Here is a 22,041-nt window from a genome sequence, read left to right as displayed (position 1 = left end):
TTCAATTAAATCACAGCTTCTCTTATGCTATTTTGTGTCTACATGTTTATCCATAAGCCTATGTCTCCAGCAATTAGTATGAAAAACAATTCTACTCGTAAGACTACATTAAAAAGAAACATGCAATTTTCAACTTCTAAAAGGGCATTTTTTTTCAGCTGGAGAGGAAAAGCAATAAGTCTTCGAGCTTACCTTAGTGAGTGCTGGAGACCCAGTTCTTGTGAAAAAAACAATAATAGGAAGAACCATTTGTAAAGCAATCAGAATCCACAGCCAAACTGAGTCTGGATCTTGTCAAATCCCAAACAGGTAAACGACCGAGGTATCAATGAAAAGTGCCAGGCAGGTGTGCTCTTGGAAAATAATTGTTATATATGTGTATTTATATAAATGTATATTTGTGTTTATATATGTATGTAGGTACGTGTGTATTCACTCCGTATCTTAAGTTAAAACAAGTCACAAAAAAGTTAAACGGTGATGAGAGAAGGTTGGGTTGAAGAAGTAAAGCAGAGAAAATACTCAACGAAAGCTTCCCCAGGGAAAAAAAAGAAGGAAAAAAAAAATCTTTGGAAAGGATCCTTAAAAGAGAGTTGCAAGAGGTACCAGGACTTAGAAGCTTTTCAGAAAGCCCAGAAGCAGAAAGATGGAAAGACGAGCCCTGCTGGGGTCCCAGGTTGCCACCCCACCTGCCGGCAAGGGCAAACGGACTCCCATGTTCCCAGCCAGGTGGGAGCCGGTGGGAGCCCAAGGCCAAGGCAGCGCAGAGATGCCAGCGGGGGGCCCGGGGCTCCGGCTTCTCTGGCGGCGGAGCTGGGTGGTTCCACAGTTCCCAGTGCAGTTCGGATGCTGTTGTTTCAGCAGTGCAGGCAAGAAACCATCCAGGGAAATGACTATTACATCATCTTAAAGGAATATGGCTTGGAGAAAGCGGAGGCAGCTCCGAGTCACGTCCTCCTCGGTGACAGGTTGCCAGGACTGCACGGGGACGCCGCGCTCCAGCGGTGGGCATGCGATTGCCAGGCGCGCGGGGCTTGGGGCGGGGACGCAGCGCTGCGCAGCCACTTCCCCCCCTGTCCTGTCCTGGATGGAGTCTGGAGTTTCCAAGGGCCTTTTCCTTCTTTCTTGTCTTTACCTCCACCACCACCATCCCACAGCAAATCCCTGCCCCCTACCCAAGAAGTGAGATAAACACAAGTGACTTTTTGTTTGAAAAATCTGCAAACCTTCTCCCCCCTCCCCCGCCCCGTTCACGGAATTCCAGCTGAAGGGCAAATTTCCCTACAAAGCTTGTTTAAAAACACACACACACGCACACAAAATGACCCCAATGTTCAAACTACAAAGTGGTTTTTAAAAAAAAAAAAAAATCCTTTGATTTAAACCATATTCACTCAAATTCCCTCTTTTTTCTTTTCTCTTTCATCCCCCTGCCACCACAACCCCTAGAAAATAAATAAATACTAATATATACGTAAATAGGTAGCTAGATAAACACTCTCTGGAATTAATGATGCTCTTTCAAAATGAAGACATGAAGCCCTGGCACCCACAGAAAGCCCACCGTTTACATCCATAAGTCATTATCTTAGCTTACCTGTAAGAAATTGATACCTGCAATATTTGTCTGTGGTTGTTTCCTTACTGAGCATCTCTTTGGACACGCCCCCAGCCCCTCCCAAGTCATCCCAGGAGGACTCTGGTGGAAGGCACTCCTGCTAAAAGACATTTTACTCCTGTTCCAGAGGGCTCCCTTAAGTGCATCATTAGAGTTTCAGGAAGGCATTTCCAGGGCAACCTAATCTACTAACAAAGTGCTTCCAGTTGAGCCTGCCAGTCAATAATGGCCCAGCCAACAGCTTACAGTAAGTCGGCCATTTCCCCTTTAAAACACCAGTGTCTTAGGGCTCGCATTCCTGATAAGAATATAGTGCTTGGTCAATGAATAATATATGTAGGCACACGCCATCCTAAACAATTGCTATTTTAAAAAGTGAAAACCAAAAATGGATGTGAACTTAGGAATTATGCACATTTTATGAGAAACGTGTTTATTGCCAACTCTTACCCAGAGAATTAGCTTGAATACGCTCAACAGTAGGATAAAGTAGTTTCTAGTTTAACAGTCCTTTCTTTCAATAAGTATTGGGTTACTGAACATATCCAGAGTATTAGCTAACATACCTACACCTGATTATATTTGACTTTGTTTCTTTAACTAATGCATTAACCTGTTCTGGCCTCAATCATTAGGATTTTAATGCTGGACCAATCAAGATGTTTGTTATGTGATGCACTTATATCGCCATCTAGTGTCCTAAACTATCCGTGCAGCTTTGTATCTGGTAACGCAACTGGGCCAAAACATTTAGATTTTCTGTTAAGTTTTTATTGTGATTACTTGGCATACATTGCTCACCATGACAACAAAATGAATATTTCATTGCCACCAGGTCAAAGACAAAATAAACCTATATTTAGACCTATTAAATACTGGTTTTGGTTGTAGTTAAAGTAAGCAAATGTTTTGTTTTCTTTTAATTCTAAGAGAGTAGGCCAAAACGCCATGACAATAGCTTTGGAGCTCAGGTATTAAAACATGGCAGAGACATATGGCAGTAGGTGGAGAAACAGACTAAAAACAATCATAATCTCTTAAAGCTAAAAAGGACTCAAGGACATAAAAACCTTAGAAGAAAATCTAGGCAAAACCATTCAGGACATAGGTGTAGGCAAGGACTTCATGACCAAAATGCCAAAAGCAATGGCAACAAAAGCCAAAATAGACAAATGGGACCTAATCAAACTCCACAGCTTCTGCACGGCAAATAAACAGTCAGTAGAGTGAATCGGCAACCAACAGAATGGGAAAAAATTTTTGTAGCCTACCCATCTGACAAGGGGCTGATATCCAGAATTTACAAAGAACTAAAGCAGATCTACAAGAAAAAAACAAACAAGCCTATTCAAAAATGGGCAAAGGATATGAAGAGATACTTTACAAAAGAAGACATACAGGAGGCCAACAAACATATGAAAAAATGCTCATCATCACTGGTCATCAGAGAAATGCAAATCAAAACCACATTAAGATACCATCTCACACCAATTAGAATGGCGATCATTAAAAAATCGGGAAACAACAGATGCTGGAGAGGATGTGGAGAAATAGGAACACTTTTACACTGTTGGTGGGAATGTAAATTAATTCAACCATTGTGGAAGACAGTGTGGCGATTCCTCAAGGACCTAATAATAGAAATCCCATTTGACCCAGCAATCCCATTACTGGGTATATATCCAAAGGATTATAAATCATTCTACTACAAGGACACGTGCACACGAATGTTCATTGCAGCACTGTTTACAATAGCAAAGACCTGGAACCAACCCAAATGCCCAACGATGATAGACTGGATAGGGAAAATGTGCTACATATACACCATGGAATATTATGCAGCCATCAAAAACGATGAGTTCACGTCCTTTGTAGGGACATGGATGAACCTGGAAACCATCATTCTCAGCAAACTGACACAAGAGCAGAAAATCAAACACCGTATATTCTCACTCATAGGTGGGTGTTGAACAATGAGAACACATGGACACAGGGAGGGGAGCACTACACACTGGGGTCCGTTGGGGGGAAATGGGGGAGGGGCGGGGGGGGTGGGGAGGTGGGAAGAGATAGCATGGGGAGAAATGACAGATACAGGTGAGGGGACGGAAGGCAGCAAACCACACTGCCAAGTGTGTACCTATGCAACAATCTTGCATGTTCATCACATGTACCCCAAAACCTAAAATGCAATTAAAAAAAAAAAAGGACTCAAGGAATAAAAATTATCTCATCATAGAGATGCAGGACTGAGGAACAGAGAGGGTCAGCACTTTCTTAGGGTCACACAGTTACAGAGTAGCACGATGGATTTTAGACCACTGACTCTTCAGGATAACCTCTGTCCTCATTTTAATCTTAGATATTCTTGAATAGGAATAGAGAGGTGGCAAATTTAAAAAACAATATTTTTTTTTGAAACAACAAATTTGAAGACATTTTCTCGAAATGTGAAACAACAAATTTCAAGATTATCAAACATGTTTTTAAAAACAAGCCATTTAAAAAATATTAGCATTAATTTAAATTGCAAGGTTAAAAGACTTTGTAACGTAAAAGAAGAATATTTTGAATTTTTAAAATGAGGAGTTCTTTTCATTGGTCTGGGTTTTATAGGTTAGGTTACTTTTGAGACAAATAGGTTCTTAACCTTTTTTGGAAAATGGACTGCTTAGAGAACCTAATAAAACCTAGGAAATGAACCCAGGAGCATAAAATTTGCATTCACTGTCAGTGCAGAACTTCTCAGGAAAGGCCGAGTAAAAAGAGGAACCAGGGTGGGGCCGTGTAGTTGATGATTCGCATTCACAGAATTCCTCAAATTTTGACTATGAAACTTCTTTTTGAAGTGAGATCTTACATACATTCACAGAGACACACTCTGAGAACTGAAAAATGGAGAATATTCACCAGACAACCTTAGTCTTGCAACCCATGATTTGACCATACTACCTGAAACACATTTTGAATGGGTATTTTTCATAAACACCGTAAATACCCTGTTTTGCACAACTGCATTGTATCATACTGTTATGTGCTAAAAGAGTTTATTATAGTAAGCAGTTAAAAATAAGCACTTGCTTTGCTAATTTTATTTAGGCATATCTACTTTTTAACCTACATGGAACCTCAGAAAAGCAAGACAGTGTAGGCCTCCCTCACCTTCTGAGAGATCGGGCGTTTGGTTCAAGATTGGCCTGAAGCCCATTCATGTTGGGGTTCACAGATGTCAGGTTAACATCACCAGATCTGTACTCCTTCTTGTTCCTTTAGTCTCAGGGATGAAAACGAATGAGCGGTAAGATTAAAAAGATAAAAGCCTTGAAGGAAACAAAGCAACACACCACACAAAGAGATTTAAATACTGCTAGAGTAAGCGCCTGTGTCTCAGGAAGTTGTCAGTAAGCCCCGCTGTTTGGTGCCTTAACGAGGCAAGAAGCCAAGCCTAGGCTGTGAGTGTACTCGTAGCCTTCGTGTCAGCAAATAACACCGCTAGTGTTATTATTCTCTCCTGGCAGCTCTCCGCTGAAACACTGTGGGATGGAACTCCTGGCCTGAAGGCTGAACAGCATACAGCAACAGATTTCTCTTAGGGGAAGAGCAAGGAAGAATGTTCCATCCTGTTCTTTGTAATATTCAAGCATAGAGACGTTTGTTAGGTAAATTGTGAAATTGATAAAATATGTTTTTGCCTCTGTTTCCTGCTTTCACTTACATAGCTAAATATTGAAGGTTATATTCTCAAAAGGACTATTTTAATTTTGAAATAATGTGATCACTCTCTACATTCTCACCCTTAACACATCCTTAAGTTGTCTCTGCCCTCAAGCAGAGAGAGCTTTCAGTACGACAGCCTTCACTATCAGGAAGGAAACAGATCTTGTAAACTTACTTATGCTAAGACGCTGCACACTCATTGTGTTAGATGCTTCTGAGGACTCCTGCATTATCACCATTATGTTAATAGCTGCTGTTTATAGAGGGAAGACCATCAAGTCCTCACCACAGTCACTACCCCTCTTCCAGTCTGCCTGGCTGACTGTGTGACTTTGAACAGGAGACTCATGTCTCTGAGCCAGGGTATGGTTATAATAAGAAGACCTGCCTCCCAGGTATGTTGCACAGACTAAATATGAAAATACATGTAAGCCGTCTGGTACATTCCATGGCTCTTAGCAAGTGCTTAATAAATGCCATTAGTATTCATGATAGTGGTTAAAAATATCTGCATTCATTGTTGTTAAACTCCAGTTGAGGCACAAAGAAAAGAAAAAAGATGCCCAAACATAGAAATAGAATTCTACATCCAAAATTGTTACTCTTCCAGTATGAAAATTCAGGTTAAGACCATTGCTTGTTATAAATGTATTTATTATTCATGGGGGAATTTCAGGATTTGGTGGGAGAGATGGGGTGGCAGGGTGGGAAATTGAAAATAATCAGAATCACAGTGGTTAAAAATGAAAATGCCACTACCTTTTGCCAGACAAGATTATTTTCTTGGTACCCTTTCATCCATACTGCATGGATTTATTAAGCACGTATGTTATATCCAGCACAGTGCTAGGTAGTTGAGATGCAAAGCCCAATTTGAGATAAACTCTGAACTCAAACACTCACATGCAAATGCACACACAAACTCAAAATCCTACCAATGGGGGAAAAATTAAAGTTACATTGACTGGGTGTGGTGGCTCACACCTATAATTCCAGCACTTTGGGAGGCTGAGGTGGAAAGACTGCTTGAGGCCAAGAGTTTGAGACCAGGCTGGGCAACATAGCAAGACTCTATCTCTACAAAAATAAATTAATAAATAGAATAATTAGATTGGTGTGGTGGTGGATACCTGTAGTCCTAGCTACTTAGGAGGCTGAGGTGGGTGGATCACTTGAGTCTCGAGCTCAGGGGTGCAACGAGCTATGATGGTGCCTCTGCACACCAGCCTGGGCAACAGAGTGAGATCAGTCTCAAAAAGAAAACAAAGTTATAGATCTTGGGCACTGCCTTTTATTTTCAGAAATATCCCTAGTACTATATTTAGCCTTTGGTGTTACATAGTTCACATACGATCTTGACAAACCATTTAACCTCAGGTGGCCTCTGCTTCCATATCTATAAAATGAAACTGTCTCCCCTTAAAGAGCTATCATGACCAATGACAAAATAAAGATCAAATACAGCTGTCAAATCTTCAGACACTCTAGGAAGTAATTTGCTATGTAAGAAACAGAGGAAGAAGGCAGCAAACAGCGATCTTTCTTGTTAAAGTAAAGACTTACAAAAAAGAACTCGGATTAGACTTGTTTAATCTTAAAGATGGGAGTGGAGATCCTTTGAGTTCATCCGCTGCAGCCTCAGATTGAGATAAAAGCTTCATAGCAGATGTTCAGCCAAGTCATTTCTCCCACAGTTTCTCCCTGAAAATACTCCTGATCTCTACTGTCATAAAATACAAATGAAAGCAAAAGCTGTCTGTATCACCATCTTGCTTCTGAACAGAAGTCTATAGGATAAAGTTCTTCTAAATGAACTATCATTTTAATATTTGATCTTTAAAAATATATATTCTACCCTGAAAAAAATGTACTGCTCTTCAGGTTTAAAGGCAACATTATTGACTATATTCACAGAGTCTAAAATTTTTGCTGTGTGTGTGTGTATGTGAGTGTGTAGGGAAGTATACATTTCTGTAGTAGGTATAGATGTGAAGTCACATTTTAAATTTGTCTTCAAAACAAGGAAGCTGTTCTGGAACAAACGGTCAAAGTTAAGAGTGTACAATTTGGCCATGAAGTCAAGCAAAGCCAACTCCCACATATGTGTTTTAAAACTGTTATTTCATCAGCATGAAGACTAACAGAAATATACTTATTTCTGAAAATAGGTCAACAAATAAAAACTATAGCTGCACAATTCTCAAACAATTGGTTTTACTAAATGCACATCCACCATTTTAGGAATAGCCCTAAAAACAAGAGGCCTACCTTTGTCTCCCCTGAAGTCCTTTACCTACAGCCTGTTGATCCATGTGTTAGTCTCTGTATGATGTTTGTTAGCTAAATTATATTACACATGTTGGCAGAGTCTCATTATGTTTGCTATACGTATTACATAATATATTTCTCAGTAAAGAAGGAGCGTAATTTGCAAGCCGGTAATTATCAACTTTTTATATACTACGTGGGGAACCAATCTTTCAAATGGCATCTTTGTTGTCATTCGATAATATGCAACAGATACAAGCAGAATGAAATCAGAATTCGCTTAGGTATTCAGTTCAAAAATATTTATTTTTAAAAAATCTGCCAGATCTTGCAATAATAAATATCTGAATTGTCTTTAGAGTGTATTTTATTTTTCTAAATAGTTTTATATATGTGTAAATGGAACTTGTGGAACACCCTGAAACAACTTGAGGAAATAAGAGTTTTAAAATCCTGATTGTAATGAAAAGAAACAGGTTTTACAATCAGGCAGAACAGAGTTTGAAAGCAGTATCTACCACTTTCAAAGCTAAATAATCATGAGTAAACACTTTACTCATTTATGTTGGTGATGTTACTGATCCCTTTTCTGAAAGCCTGGCTCTCCCTGCTAGGAGAGGAATAGGAGAAAGTAAAGTGATATCGGAACTCTAAGCACATTTGCCCTTGGAGATTGATAATTAGTTCATTTAAAAACACCGGCTCCTGACTTGGAAAGCATGTACACCTTTCAAAGGATGATGAATAGAAGAGAGTGAACGAACAGCCTGGCTCATTCAAAACAGATCACACCATTTTACAATGATTCAGCACAGTTACTTTGGTATAGCAATTGTTTGTAGAAGGCATTTTTCACAAATAAATCCAACATGTCATACTCTTACGTTGAAATGAATCTTACCAGTGGCATCTGCAGATGGGGAACGGCAGGAAGAAAGAAGGGCAAACACCAAATAACAAATGGAAAGATTTAGCTCAAGGAGCAAAACTGGAATTGTTTTATTAGAGGACTTGAGGACTCAAAGCTGAGAATTGCAGATATGCTCCGAAAACCACTTTTTCCCCTTCCCTTTTGAGTTATTTGCAAGAAATCCATGGGCCAGGCATCTTTTCATTCTTGGTTTCCTCAAGCCGGTAGCACAAGGCCTAGCATCTGAGAGAAGCTCAGTTAATGTTCGTTGAATTTAATTGCAGAACCAAGAGTGATATCCTCAGAATGGCCCAATAAAGTAATTAAAAAGCTGACAGGGTCATGTCAGATGGAGCTGTTAGTTAGAAATATAAGGTCGTTGATTCCAGTTTATTTCTCAAACATTGAGTTCTACAAGCTAGCAGGGATCTTTTCATTTGGTCAGGTCCCAGAGAAACAAACTGACTGCAAAAACCAGCCTCTCTTAACAAACTACTACAAAGAGGTCATTCACATCTTCGATAGGGGGTCAAACTGGAATGGAAGAAAAAAAAGAAACCATTAAAAGAAACACTCCTGAAAGAGTAAGAGATCAGAGTTTCCGGTTTCAAATTTTCACTGATACCAGTTTCTTAAAATATTCACGTCTGTGTCTGTGGCCAAACAAATTAATAAAATTAATTTGCCAGGCAATTCCACATATATTTTCTATCTTAATTACTAACAATCCTGAAATGTTAGCGTTGTGGGGAGAATAAAAGAGCCTCCAAGAGGTTAAGTAACCATCAGGGGATCACACCAAACCTGTCTGATTCCGAAGTCCTTTTTAACTACACCCAACTTAATTGGGCATATAATCTTTTATTAAATATCCTCACTATGTACCCAATATATTTTGATTTGGCATCAAACAGGACAACAACACAATCCAACATAGATCACCACTATATCCAGTTCAGTGCCTGGCTTGGAGAGTAAGCACTCTATACATATTTAGAAAAGGATTGTGAGAATGAACAAGTAAATGAATGAATGAAACAATAAAACACCAGTTAGGGCAATGGTATATGGAAGTTTCGGCTGGATACAGCAAGCGTGTGATCTACAAGTGTGGCATATCTAATTTTCTTTTACTCCTGAAATGTTGGTTCCAAATGTGAAAAAAAAAAAATGTTTGTGAATAAAGCATCACAGAACTCACCCTTCATGAATCCAAAAGGATAATATATATATCTTTATTTTCCAGAATTTAAAAGCTTGTAAAAATAAGACATTTATTTTAGGATAAGAATTTACATCAGCGCCCCGTGTGATGGCTCATGCCTGTAATCCCAGCACTTTGGAAGGCCAAGACGGGTGGATCACCTGAGGTCAGGAGTTCAAGACCAGCTTAGCCAACATGACAAAATCCCGTCTCTACTAAAAGTACAAAAATTAGTTGGGCATGGTGTAATCTCAGCTACTTGGGAGGCTAAGGTAGGAGAATCACTTGAACCTGGGAGTGGGAGGCTGCAGTGAGCCAAGATCACGCCACCGCACTCCAGCCTGGGAGACAGTGTGAGATTCTAACTCAAAAAAATAAATAAATAAATAAAGAATTTACATCAGAACAATAAAATACTCGTTTTTATTTTTTTAAAAAAGTGCTTATATGCTTGAAAAATATAATTTAATGAAAAAATATTTTGGCAAGATACCAGACAATTCTAATCCAACTATTTTATATATCAGTTACTCTGCATGCTTTCCAAACATGTGTGTAGGGTGGATTATGGAGTTAGAAGGCCTGATCATGATTTACCTACACAGACATACACACTAGGCACAAGATTTAAGGGGCCAAAGCACATAATTCAAATATGAGATAGGAAACATCACCTTTTTTGCTGTACAATGCAGAGTTGCACAGCTTTTGCCAAGGAAATTGCATGTTACCTTTAGAGACAATGATCTGGGTCTCAAGCACATCTCACAATTACCCTAGGAGTCTCTCAAAATGACAGGCTGGTACCATTGCAATATGCAGTTCCAGTGGCTGCCAGAGGACATTGGACAATTGTTTGAAATGGAGCCAGTGTTGTGTATCTTCCTGATAAATCTGGTTGCCATTCATCAGGAAAAATAATGTCTATGAACAAACGGAGTGACACAAAAAAAGATTTATGTATCTCATAGAAACTGGATACAACCTGGTATCCCTTGAACAATCTCTTGAATTTTTCATGTATTTAAATGAGGTCTTGAGAGTAGTTACATACATAAGTGTTGTTGATGTGCCATAATACTGGACATAGAAGCTACAATTACCCCTGGACAGGGCATATAATACAATTATAAATTAAGTTTAAAAATTAGATGAATGGGCTAGGGGTGGAGAAATAATAAAATGTTTTATTTGCACCAAAAACAGTAATCTAATCACTTCCTTTTATTGCCATTTGGTCCAAGGTCATTTACACCTATAAGTGTAAAGAAAGAAAAAGTAACTGCCCAATGGGAGTGACTGATGGAGTTTTATTATTGTGAAGCACTGACCATAATATAAGTGCTTCACAATAGTAAAAACTCACTCCCCTCAAAAAGAAAACAAATCACCTGCAGAGCCACTGGCCACTCAGAGTCAACCCCCTGGAGCCCACATAGAAATGACAGCCAAGATTTCTGGAGTCCAACAAAATAAGTTTTGAGCTCCTTTCAAACATATTCTCCATGTCTCTTATCATTCATTTACTCAAATATTTATGTCTCTATTTGTACAAGAAACTATGTTAGTCTTTATAGAGGATGTAATAATGAGTCAAACATGAGTGTTACCTTCACTAAGCTTATAATCCAATAGGGGAAAACACTCTGTCTGACTTGGAGACAACCAGCACACAGGAGAACGTGATGACTGCTGTTAAGAGAACTGAAAAAAAGTTCTGCGAGAGAAACAGAGCCACCAAAGACAAAGCCATTTTTTGAAACTCTAAGAAACGTCATGCCTCACATAAAGTGCCCATTAATAAATGATTGATGAACTAAAGAAAGGGCCACTTTGCATTACTATACATTTACTGGGTATGAAGTCAGAGAGGCACTCATTTAGAATTCATTTAGAACTGTTCCAGACAGGGCTGATTCATTAGAGTGCTGACAATCTCAGAAATATTTTATATGTATATATAAATGTAAGTCCATTGCAGCACTCGACCATACAGCTAATTTGTATTTGGTTCTCAGCCAGTGAAGACTAAGAGCCATTTGAGTGGACCTTCCCTCTCCATTTGTTGACTCTACCAGCTCCCTCTTTGTACGGTTCCTTGTGTGCCAGGGAACACTGAAGCTCAAGATGGCTGACAAAAGGTGCTGGAGATTCTGCAAAAGTCAAGAAAGATGCTGGATGGTAGCAAGCAGTCGGCACTGCAACAGCTTAAGTTAAGCTGTCCCTAAGGAGTGGTCTAAGAAACCCAGATCAGTAGACATTTGTTGCCTGGTAGAAATACTTTGAGATTTCAAAGGCCAACATAAGCCTTGCAGCAACCCAGAAAGATATAAAAGGTAAACAGAAGAGAGTTTAACATTCGGGGATGGTGGTAAAGAAGGATTCCAAGTACTATTTCTATTTCAGATACACAGAGATTCCTATAATTAAGGATATCCTGAGGGTCTGGGGAAGTTGACTGTATAAGCAACAGTTATTTAAGGCAATGTGTAACACAAAGGAGATTGAGTTACTTTTGATCAGCACAAAATGACAACATTGAAGGATCTGTGGTCACCTTTCATTACTGCAAGTAAAGTTTTCCTGACTTATTGATTTAATATTCACAAATTCATAGTATTCACAACAAATACCAAAACACAATTTAAATACTAAAAATGATTATTGCTTGCACAGAGAAGCAATTAAGCATCATGGTTAAAAGGGTGGGCTTTGGGATCAGAGAGTTCTGGGGCCAAATCCTACCTCCATCATTTACCAGCTGGGAAAGTTACATACATCTGAGTCACAGTTTTCTGATCTGTACAGCAGGAGTATAACGGTACTTCTCACACAGAGTTTTGTGAGAACTAAATAAACAATGCATGTTAAGTGCTTAGTTCACTACCTAGCCCACAGTAAATGCTCAACAAATGCAGCGTTTGCTATTACAAACACATTGCTTTGTGTCTTTCTAAAAATGCATTTTCCCCTTCCCCAAACTGTTGTAGATTATTAGCTCCACAAAAGCTCAAGGTAGAGCCACATCATTAACATTGGCCAATCTTTACTCTGGACCCCTTACAGATGTGAAGGGAAGGAAACAGAGCAGTCATATGTCTCCCTTGTGGATGCACGGCCTCCTACTGAGAGGTAGTTTGGATAAGTCAAAGAGCACCATATGGCACTGTTGTAATGTTTCTTGTATGGATAACATATTTTCTGCTTGACAAGTTATCAGTGTCACCATCTCTGGCCCCATAAGCTCCAGAGCTTGCTCCTCATTTGTTAGCTGACACTTGTCCCAGCATGGTGCTGTATATACAAGGATATCTGAGCTAAAGTCTGCACATTGTTAATGTTCTCTTCTTTCTTCCCTAAATATTCCCCCTTGTTTACCTAATTTAATCTCTGAACCAACATCACTGTATGCAAATGACTACAACTTCTAAATGCTTGGCCTTGCTTTCTTCCCAACTTCCATATACCTGCTGGGCATCTTTACAAAGATCTACCAGCACCTTACACTTGAGTCCAAAGCTAAATATCTGTTTTACACTCCCATCTCTTTCATTTATCCAAGTTTTCCTTCTATGTTAAGAGCATCACAGGTTTCTCGGTCCAAGTGAAAATCCATCATCTGATCCCTCCCTTTCCATTGGTACCCAAACGCTCAATAATCAAATCTACCCACTTTGTCTCTTCTGCAATTCTTTCAGATATCTCTTCTCTTCACTTCCATTTATCCTACCTTTATTCTTTGCCTTTTACCCAAATTTGACTAGCAAATAATTATGAAGCACTTGCCATGAGCCAGGCACAACAGTAGGCTATAGGGTCTATGTGTTGGGGATCCAGAGATGAATAAAATAGACCAGCTCTTTACCCTCATGGAACTTCCATTATAGGCCAGAAACACAGATCATAAACAAATAAACAAATAAATGAGCAAGATAATTTGAAATAGTGAAATGAGCTAGGAATAAAATAGGTAATATAAAAAGAATATCTTGTTGGGGGCAAGGAGAAAAGGATTGCTGCTGCAGCCTGGGACTTTGGGGAAGAGAGCTGAGTAAGGAGCAGCTATGTGAAATGCTGGGAACAGCGTGCTCTAGGTGGGTGGAATGGTAACAGTAAAGGCTCAGCTGTCTAAGGTGTAACTAAGCTTAGCTTGTTCAAGGAACCAGGAAAGCCAGCAAGTTAGATCCCAGTGAGTAAGGGTGAGAGTGCAGGTCTGAGATACAGGCAGGGGCCAAACCGTAGATTTCATTCTATGTGTTATGGGAAGTCATTGGTGAATTTAAAGTTAGAAGTGACGTGTTCAGGTTTGCTTGCGTTTTAAAAGGTGACGTTGGCTGATTGGGGATAATAGATTGCCATGGAAACAAAATTTGTTGTAGGGAGATCAGTGGGGAGAATTTGCAGGGATTTAGGTGACGTATGATGATATCTCAGACTAGAGTAAAGCAGAATAAATGAGGAAATGCTGGTGAGGATTTGGGGGATATAGATGGTGGTATTTCTATATGGACCTGTCAATATTCTCCCTTCTTTCAAGTTGTTTTTTTTTTTTTTTTTTTTTTTAATCTCAGTTCATTTACACGAAGCTGACAGTGTTCTCTTTCTAAGATGCCATTCTTTGCCCAGATATCTTAATTGGGTCCCCACTGCTCACAGAATAAACTCCAAAGTCCTTGGTGTACATTCAAAGCCCTCTGCTATCTGGCCTCAACTTCTTTAGAGTTCCATACAAACGGGCTTATAAAAAAGGGGGGAAAAAGTTACAGAGGCATTCAAAAGTTCTGAAATAAATCATTTTGCAAATAGTGATATTCATAGAAAGTGATACTGGTTTTTGATGCGTGAAGGACCAGCATTCACAACTCTTCAACTGCTCTTAAAATCTGTCATAAATGAAAGGTTCTGTCATAAATGAAAGAACCACAGTACTTCAACCACTGGTTTTCTTTAACTTCCAAGGGAAGAAAGAGGAAAGCTCTAGGAACTAGGAGAAATCGTGTAACCCTTTAAAACACAAATAAATAGATTAATTAATTGATTTTGTTATGAGCCTAGGCTTCATTCCTTCCCTGGTCTAAAATCTCCCATTATAATGTAATTGAAGTGAAATGTCACAACAAAATTTAATGATGAAGTGGACTATGAAAAGACGAAACTTGATAGAATGAAATCATGTATCACATTGAACATATGACTTCCTTTCTCTTCTGCCTTAAGTAAGCATTTCTTGGAAATCGAAAATTCATGTCAGGATCATCAAACCAGAGTTAAGACGGCATCAGGATTAAAAACCTAAAGTAACAGAAGGGGGCAGTGTTATCACAGTCTCTTACATCCACCTGAAGCCTTGAAGAGAAACTAAAAGTTACCCTGAGTTAACACTGTTCACTTACCCAGCATCCTGAAGTGAGTCTCAGTTTCAATTACTCATTTCTTTCCCCTCGTGAAGTCTCAAGCTCCCAAAGTTAGCAATGAGATGTCCCCTTTGGTCCACCAACTTGATATACCCTGCCAAGCCCTGTGAGAAACTGATGGCTTCTCACTGTAGCCTCAAGAAATGCAAGCCTCTCTCTACATTTACATTCATTATTAACTATTCTGTCTTTTACAGAATAAATGGTGAAAGAAATTTAAAAGAAATCTGAGGAAGGAGAACTCAGCCAGCTGTCTTCAGGGCTTGCGGGGGAGGATGACAGGAATGAGGAAATACCATGACTAGACAGGGTTTCAATTGCATTTTGAAGGACAGGTGAAATCTAGAGAAACAGAAGCTAAAGTAGAAGGAAAAATGTGGTTGAAAAAATATTTGCGTAAGTGTGTGTCAGGGAGTGTATGGTGTGGAGCAGCAGTTGGCAAAAGAACAGTGAATAATCTAATTTGGCTGGAGCAAAAGGCACCAGTGAAGAAACAGTGGTAGAGTTGCTGAGGAATTAGAACTTAATTCTGTAAACACCAAGTAGTCATTGTGTGTTTTTGAGCAGAAATGACAGAAACAAGTTTCTAGACAACTACCACTTCTGCAGGGAAACTCAGAACTCATCTACCCTCTCCCCAGGATCCCTTTTCTCACTTGTCAGACATGACTTCCACCAGTGATTCCCATTCAAAGTTCTAAGCATTTCAGTTTTTACAACAGTACTGAAAAATATTTTCCCTACCATCCCCCAGCCATGAAAGAAAGGGAAATAAAGAGAAAAGCTGCTCTATAACCCGTCTGGCAAAGTGAAGAATGGTGTGCATTGAATGTCACACGCTGAGTGACAATAATTGTGAGACTGTTGTCTACGGCAGAGAACGCAGATATTTTATGTGTGTTGTGTATGTGTATGTGTGCCTGTGAGTGCCCATTCACTCATTCATTCTGCAAATATTTGTTTAGTGTGTTCCTCGTGCTGGACATTGCTATAGGCAATAGGGTTATCACAATGAACACAAAAGAGTTGAAGCCCCTGCCTTCATTGAGTTCATATACTAGACAGTAAACGAGTAAGCATATGGAATGTCAGGTGATAATAAATATAGTGGAGAAAAATAAAGTAGAATATTAATTACCATGTTACTGGGGATGGGTATTAACAGCAAAGGGACAGAAGGGATAAGGAAAGAGATAGGGAGAAAGTATGTTCTCTAGTAGTTGAAGCTAAAAAAGGCTTTTTCCAGTCAGGGGAACTATAGTAAGGAAGGAATTTTCATTCAACAATCAATTGTAATACTAATAGTATGATAATAGATACCAATTGCTGAGTCACTCACTAAGAGACTGTCGCTATGCTAAATATGATTTCATTTATTCTTCACAATAACCTTGTTAGTGTGACACTTACAGGTACAAAAGGAAAGTGAGGCATCATAAGAAAGAGAGAAGGAAGGAGAGAGAAGCCAAGGTTCAGATCAGTTAAATAGCTTGCCCAAGTGATCCTACGCAAATGTACAGAACATAGATTTGAGTGCAGACACTCTGACTCCAAAGCCTGCACTCTTAACCCAGACACCGGGCTGGGGTACAGAGATAAATAAGTCATGGACTTACCCTTGGAATTGCTCATAGTCTAGTAAGAGAGACAGACTCATAAACAAATACATCCAGTGCAGTGATAGGAGCTGTAATAGAGGTATAATAGCATTAAGGAGACACAGAGGAAAGAGTGACTAAGTTCCTGGCTGCGGGTGGGGTGAAGGGTCATCTAAATGCAGACATATTCATTTGTGCTTATGTAATTCATTGCTCTCAATGGGCCTGGTTACTCACAAGAAATCTGCAGTTCCTTCTAAAACCTTTTCCGGTGGATTTCCCCAGTCTGTCTTCACAGGTTGTGGTTTGTCAGCCTCATCCTGAATGCAATAAGTAGTTCTGACACAGAGACCACATAAACTCTTTAAAGCCACTGTGAAGAAGGAAGGGAAATAACAAGATAGCATTCTACCTTAACTACCTTCATAAAAGGCTAAGGAATACGGCAACCATGCGAATTAAAATGGGAGGACCAATGGAAGGGAAAAGAGGAAAGAATTCTGGGAAACCACCTGAGAAAATCCAAGGGCATGTGTATTGTGATACAAGGTGAGGTGGCTGAAAACAGTTACTCAGAAAAGAAAACTACATTCCGGTGAAGGTCCTTATTACCTAGCACGATTTGCTTTAAGCCTCCATTCTTAACCTAGGTCTGCAAATGGGCTTCACAAAATTCCCTGAAATTGTATGCAAAACTCTATTTATTTGCTCTGCATTTTCTAGAGATCCCAAGAGTTGATCCAAATTTCAGAACAGTGCATGTTCTCCAAATAGGTTAAGAACTATGCCTTAAATACTTTCAGAACTGCTACTCCAGTGGATTTAACTATTTTAAAGAGCCTGGCATAATGTAAAGTTTCTAAAATGTCTATGTGCATCCTTTGATGTTATTGTTATTTATCGCCTTTATCAATGTGTTTGCAAATTACTCGTGCTACTTAGACACCCACACAGGAATATAAGGCCTTATCATTACAACAGAGCTTGCTTTTGATTATGTTGTGCATAGTTGATCTTTTCTCTCTCTTTTGGAACTTCTTTGTAGAAAAATTCACTTTTCAAAGACATTGTTCACTTAGTATTGATTCTGAACTTTTTGTGGCGGGGGAGCGGAGTTGAATATTAAATTAAAAATTTTACAATGCCCCATTTGGTGTTTTCAAGCTGACCTCTCACCTGACTTTTTTCTCACTCCAAACCCCTATTCCAGTCCTTACTATTCATAACTCAAGTTATTTATCCGTTGATACATTCTCTTCCTGTATATTTGGATCACTTTAGGCACAATAGCTTAAATTTTATTTTGGTTAGATGCCTCTTTACTACACTTGATTTATAGTCATTGAAAAAGTCTTAAGAATAGTGGAGAATCTTTCACTTTTTTTACTGATGTTGCTCAATGACAAATTTGCCAGAGGTTGAAATGTCCTACCTACTATCAGCCTAGCCATTTTTGGTTAAGCACCCTTTGGGGGTTGAAGAAAAGAGAATGAGAAAGCTTACCACCAGATGTATCATTCTAAACTCCATCAGGAAATGCATTCTTAAAACTAACTTTGACCATTTTATCATGTATTTTCTATTGTCAGGCATAAGAAAACAGACCTAGGATGAGAATGTGGCCTTAGTAACTCCCTACCACTAAATAACAGTAAATCTGGAAGAGGTACAAAGCTAATATTTATTAGTTTTTTATAAGTATCAAAGGACGACTTGCAGAGAAGGATCACATTAACAGAAAAATCCAGATGAAATCTAAGATTTGGACAGTTCATTATCAACCAAAACATTTGCCTAGACCAGGCGTCCCCAAACTTTTTACACAGGGGGCCAGTTCACTGTCCCTCAGACCGTTGGAGGGCCACCACCTACTGTGCTCCTCTCACTGACCACCAATGAAAGAGGTGCCCCTTCCTGAAGTGCGGCGGGGGGGCTGGACAAATGGCCTCAGGGGGCCGCATGCCGCCCGCGGGCCGTAGTTTGGGGACTCCTGGCCTAGACTCTTCCCTGTCAAAGAAGCCTTGCTGTTGTGCTAAGAAGCAAGAAACCTATAATGATAGCAGATTATCAGAGCTTCTTGCCAACCATGGTGAAAAACAACTTCAGATACATAATATTTCAGTCTACTATGCCTAAGCTAGGCTCAGACAAAGAGTGCTGTCTACTAGATTAACCACATCCATTTCCAGTGGGGCTGGAGATGTGGTTACTGAAGCAATGGCTTGTGAAAATATCTTTTGATGAAATCACAGCCTGAAACAGAAGAGCTGCTGGCAAAAATATTCTAAACAAAGATCCTGGCTGGTTTCCAATAAATAGCCTTCTTTCCTCAAACATTTAACACAACCTAAGACATCTGGAACATGTAAAATCACTTCTACAGGTAAAACCAAAAATTTTACAGATGATTTTATTAACAACATGACTCTGCGTTACACAAAGAAATCCAGAGACCAACTGATAAAAAAGAAATTTAATAAACAAGTAAGCAATTAAAAAGTCTACCTCCTGCCAGCCTCAAGTCATTAATGATTCAGTGAAAACAACTCATTTTCATATTTTCTGCTGTATATGCTTCATCAACAGAATTAAAATCTGAGGAAAAGGGGGAACCCAAGTGATATTTTGTTATAGCTAGAAGAATAAACAACATATTTCTCTCTTGCCCGCTCTGTGTGTATGTGTAATCAGCTCTTACCTTTGAAATTCTACATTTTATTAATCTGGTTATTTTTTAATCCCTCCCTGTTAGAGATAGAAGGGCAGGTCTAGGAATGAGAAGAAAATGAAGACTAAATTATTACCTGAAATTGGCATTCAATATGCATAGTAACAACTATTACAATAATGAGCCAGGACAATGCATTATGTCATTGACAGGCAGAAAATTGTTATAAGTGATTTGCAATATCTGTGGCTAATAGTCTGGAAAAAATAAGTCTAAGAAATAAATGAGATTTGTCAGATCTTCCAAATAAACATGTAAGAAGATTTGTGTTCTATGAACTATTTATGTTTGCGTGTATATGGAATTTAGGAACTGAAAAGCCCTAAGGAGTCCTTTGACTAGTTGAGGGGTGATTATTTGAATCATGTTTATCTCCCCCAATGGCACTGTAAGCACTGAGAGGGAAGGAAAGGATCATGATCATTTTTGTTCATTATTATGTCCCATCCCCAGCACCTGGCACACAGCCTGACACATAATACATGTTCAATAAAGACTTACTGAATGAATGGAAGGATCAATACATCCTATTCCAGTTTCTTTTTGTCTTCATTTTTCAGTTGTGCAAATTGAGGTCAAGAAAAGCTATGCGGCTGATGTTACACTTCTAGTGGTTAAAAAAGTTAGTAATCCCTTACATTGATCAGTTTTGCAAATATTAAAACTTTAATATACATATGGTATATTGGCTTGGATGCTGTCTTTGGATGGGGCTTGTGTTGAGGAGAAAATGTAGGTAACTGAAAAAGCTTGGCATTGTTTAAACAAACTGGCTTTTTTTAAGAGGTGACAGCTTTGAGACAGATTTTCAGCTATTTTTTTAAATTACAAAACTAGAATACTATTAAAGTACATAGAAGCAAAATAAATGCAATGCTTATGATGATGAACAGTTCTGATTGGTAGCATGCATTTTTAAAAAAATTTTAGCACAATTTTTTATTAAACTTTCAACCAATTCCCTTAGGCTCTGAACAGGGACCATAAGCCATTCGTTGTTTTTCTTTTCTTTTTTTTTCTTTTTTTTTTTTCTTAAATGGGATCTAGTACAAAATTGGTAGAATAGACTTCATGTTTACTATTTCTTTCTTACATAACTATAGACTTTATATGCTATTGTAAGCTCTAATTGTTTGCTGGGTTGGCCATATGACGGTCTCTGCTGTCTTTCCTGATAGTAAATATCAGGCATAACTGATAAATTATTGTTTCTTTTGTGGGCTATAGTTTGTATATGTGACAAGTAAGCTACCTTATAAAAGAATGACAGATTATGGAAGAGGCTCTGAAGATAGCCTAGAGTTCAAATGATGAAGTGCAGAGAGGTTCTGAAGCTCACCCTGAGTTCAAACCTTGACTGCATCACCTGGGTCACTTAGGGCAAGTTATCATATTCCCTTCCAGGTTCACCCAGCTCCTTTTGCACCTCAGGTATCTAACCAGTAAATAGTTCTTGTGAGGACTGAGTCAATACATGTAAAATACTTAGGACAGCATTTATTATATAATTAGCACTAAAAGTTGAGAATAGCTATTGTTATTACCTTTTTATTACTCAAATAATTCATAAGGGTTTTTTTCAATCTTAATAATTTCACTCATGTATTTATTCCTAATGCAATAAAAAGCTCCCTATCTTAAAAAAAAAAAAAAAAAAAAAAAAAAAAAAAAAAAAAAGCCTGTAATCCCAGCACTTTGGGAGGCTGAGGTGGGTGGATCACAAGGTCAAGAGATCAAGACCATCCTGGTCAACATGGTGAAACCCCGTCTCTACTAAAAATACAAAATAGTAGCTGGGCATGGTGGCACGTGCCTGTAATCCCAGCTACTTAGGAGGTTGAGGCAGGAGAATTGCCTGAGCCTAGGAGGTGGAGGTTGCGGTGAGCCGAGATCACGCCATTGCACTCCAGCCTGGGTAACAAGAGCGACACTCCGTCTCAAAAAAAAAAAACAAAAAAACAAAAAAACACAATAAAATGCGAATGGGTGTTTAGTAATACTGCATGAGAAGTCACCCTCCCCTACTCCAAGTTTCTGTGTTTCAGGTGGTATTGTTGTCACCCTTGCTCCAGGTCCGAGTGCATGACTTACCTGGGTAAACTGGTGACAGCATTTAATACTCCCTGCTACCAAGTTTCATTACAGCAATGGACATGGAGCTCAATCAGAGACAAAAAGATGTGATTTGGGAACATTTTCTGGGACCATCAAGATGTAAGGTATTGTTTGAGCCACTGGATTCAAACACATCTGAAGCTGGCTGTACCGTAGACTTGGCATCCACTGAGGCAATGAATATCTTTCCACAATGCTATCAATTTACATTTAATTTTCTGTTGTCTGAAATACAAACTTATACAGAAGAGGTGTCCAATAAAAAAGATGTAGGTGATATTTTAAAAGATTGCATTGGTGTCAGAGAGGCAAAATAATATTGTGGTTAAGTGCATAGACTCTAAATCAACTTCCTGGGTATCCATCCTGACTCTACTGCTCAGCAGCCATTTGACTTTGGGCAAGTCACTTACCTCTCTCTGCCTCTATGTCTTCCTCTGCAAATTGAAGATAGTTAACAGGAAAGTTT

The 22,041-nt window shown here is 38.9% G+C and overlaps 1 protein-coding gene across 3 annotated transcripts in view; it reads right to left on the bottom strand.

Annotated features, from left to right (window-relative positions):
* KCTD16 (potassium channel tetramerization domain containing 16) overlaps positions 1–22,041 on the bottom strand; it is a 303,314-nt gene that overhangs the window by 266,588 nt on the left and 14,685 nt on the right. For 2 of the 3 annotated variants that reach the window (XM_074381204.1, XM_003920556.4), the window contains exon 1: positions 193–1,122. The exons of the other annotated variant lie outside the window; for it this stretch is intronic. The gene's annotated coding sequence lies outside the window, so the exon portion shown is untranslated. Of the gene's footprint in view, positions 1–192; positions 1,123–22,041 lie in introns of those variants that run through there. 3 annotated transcript variants of the gene reach the window in all.

This window comes from Saimiri boliviensis, chromosome 1, assembly GCF_048565385.1.
Source record: "Saimiri boliviensis isolate mSaiBol1 chromosome 1, mSaiBol1.pri, whole genome shotgun sequence".
Lineage (NCBI taxonomy): Eukaryota > Metazoa > Chordata > Mammalia > Primates > Cebidae > Saimiri > Saimiri boliviensis.
This window is presented reverse-complemented; position numbering and strand designations above follow the sequence as displayed.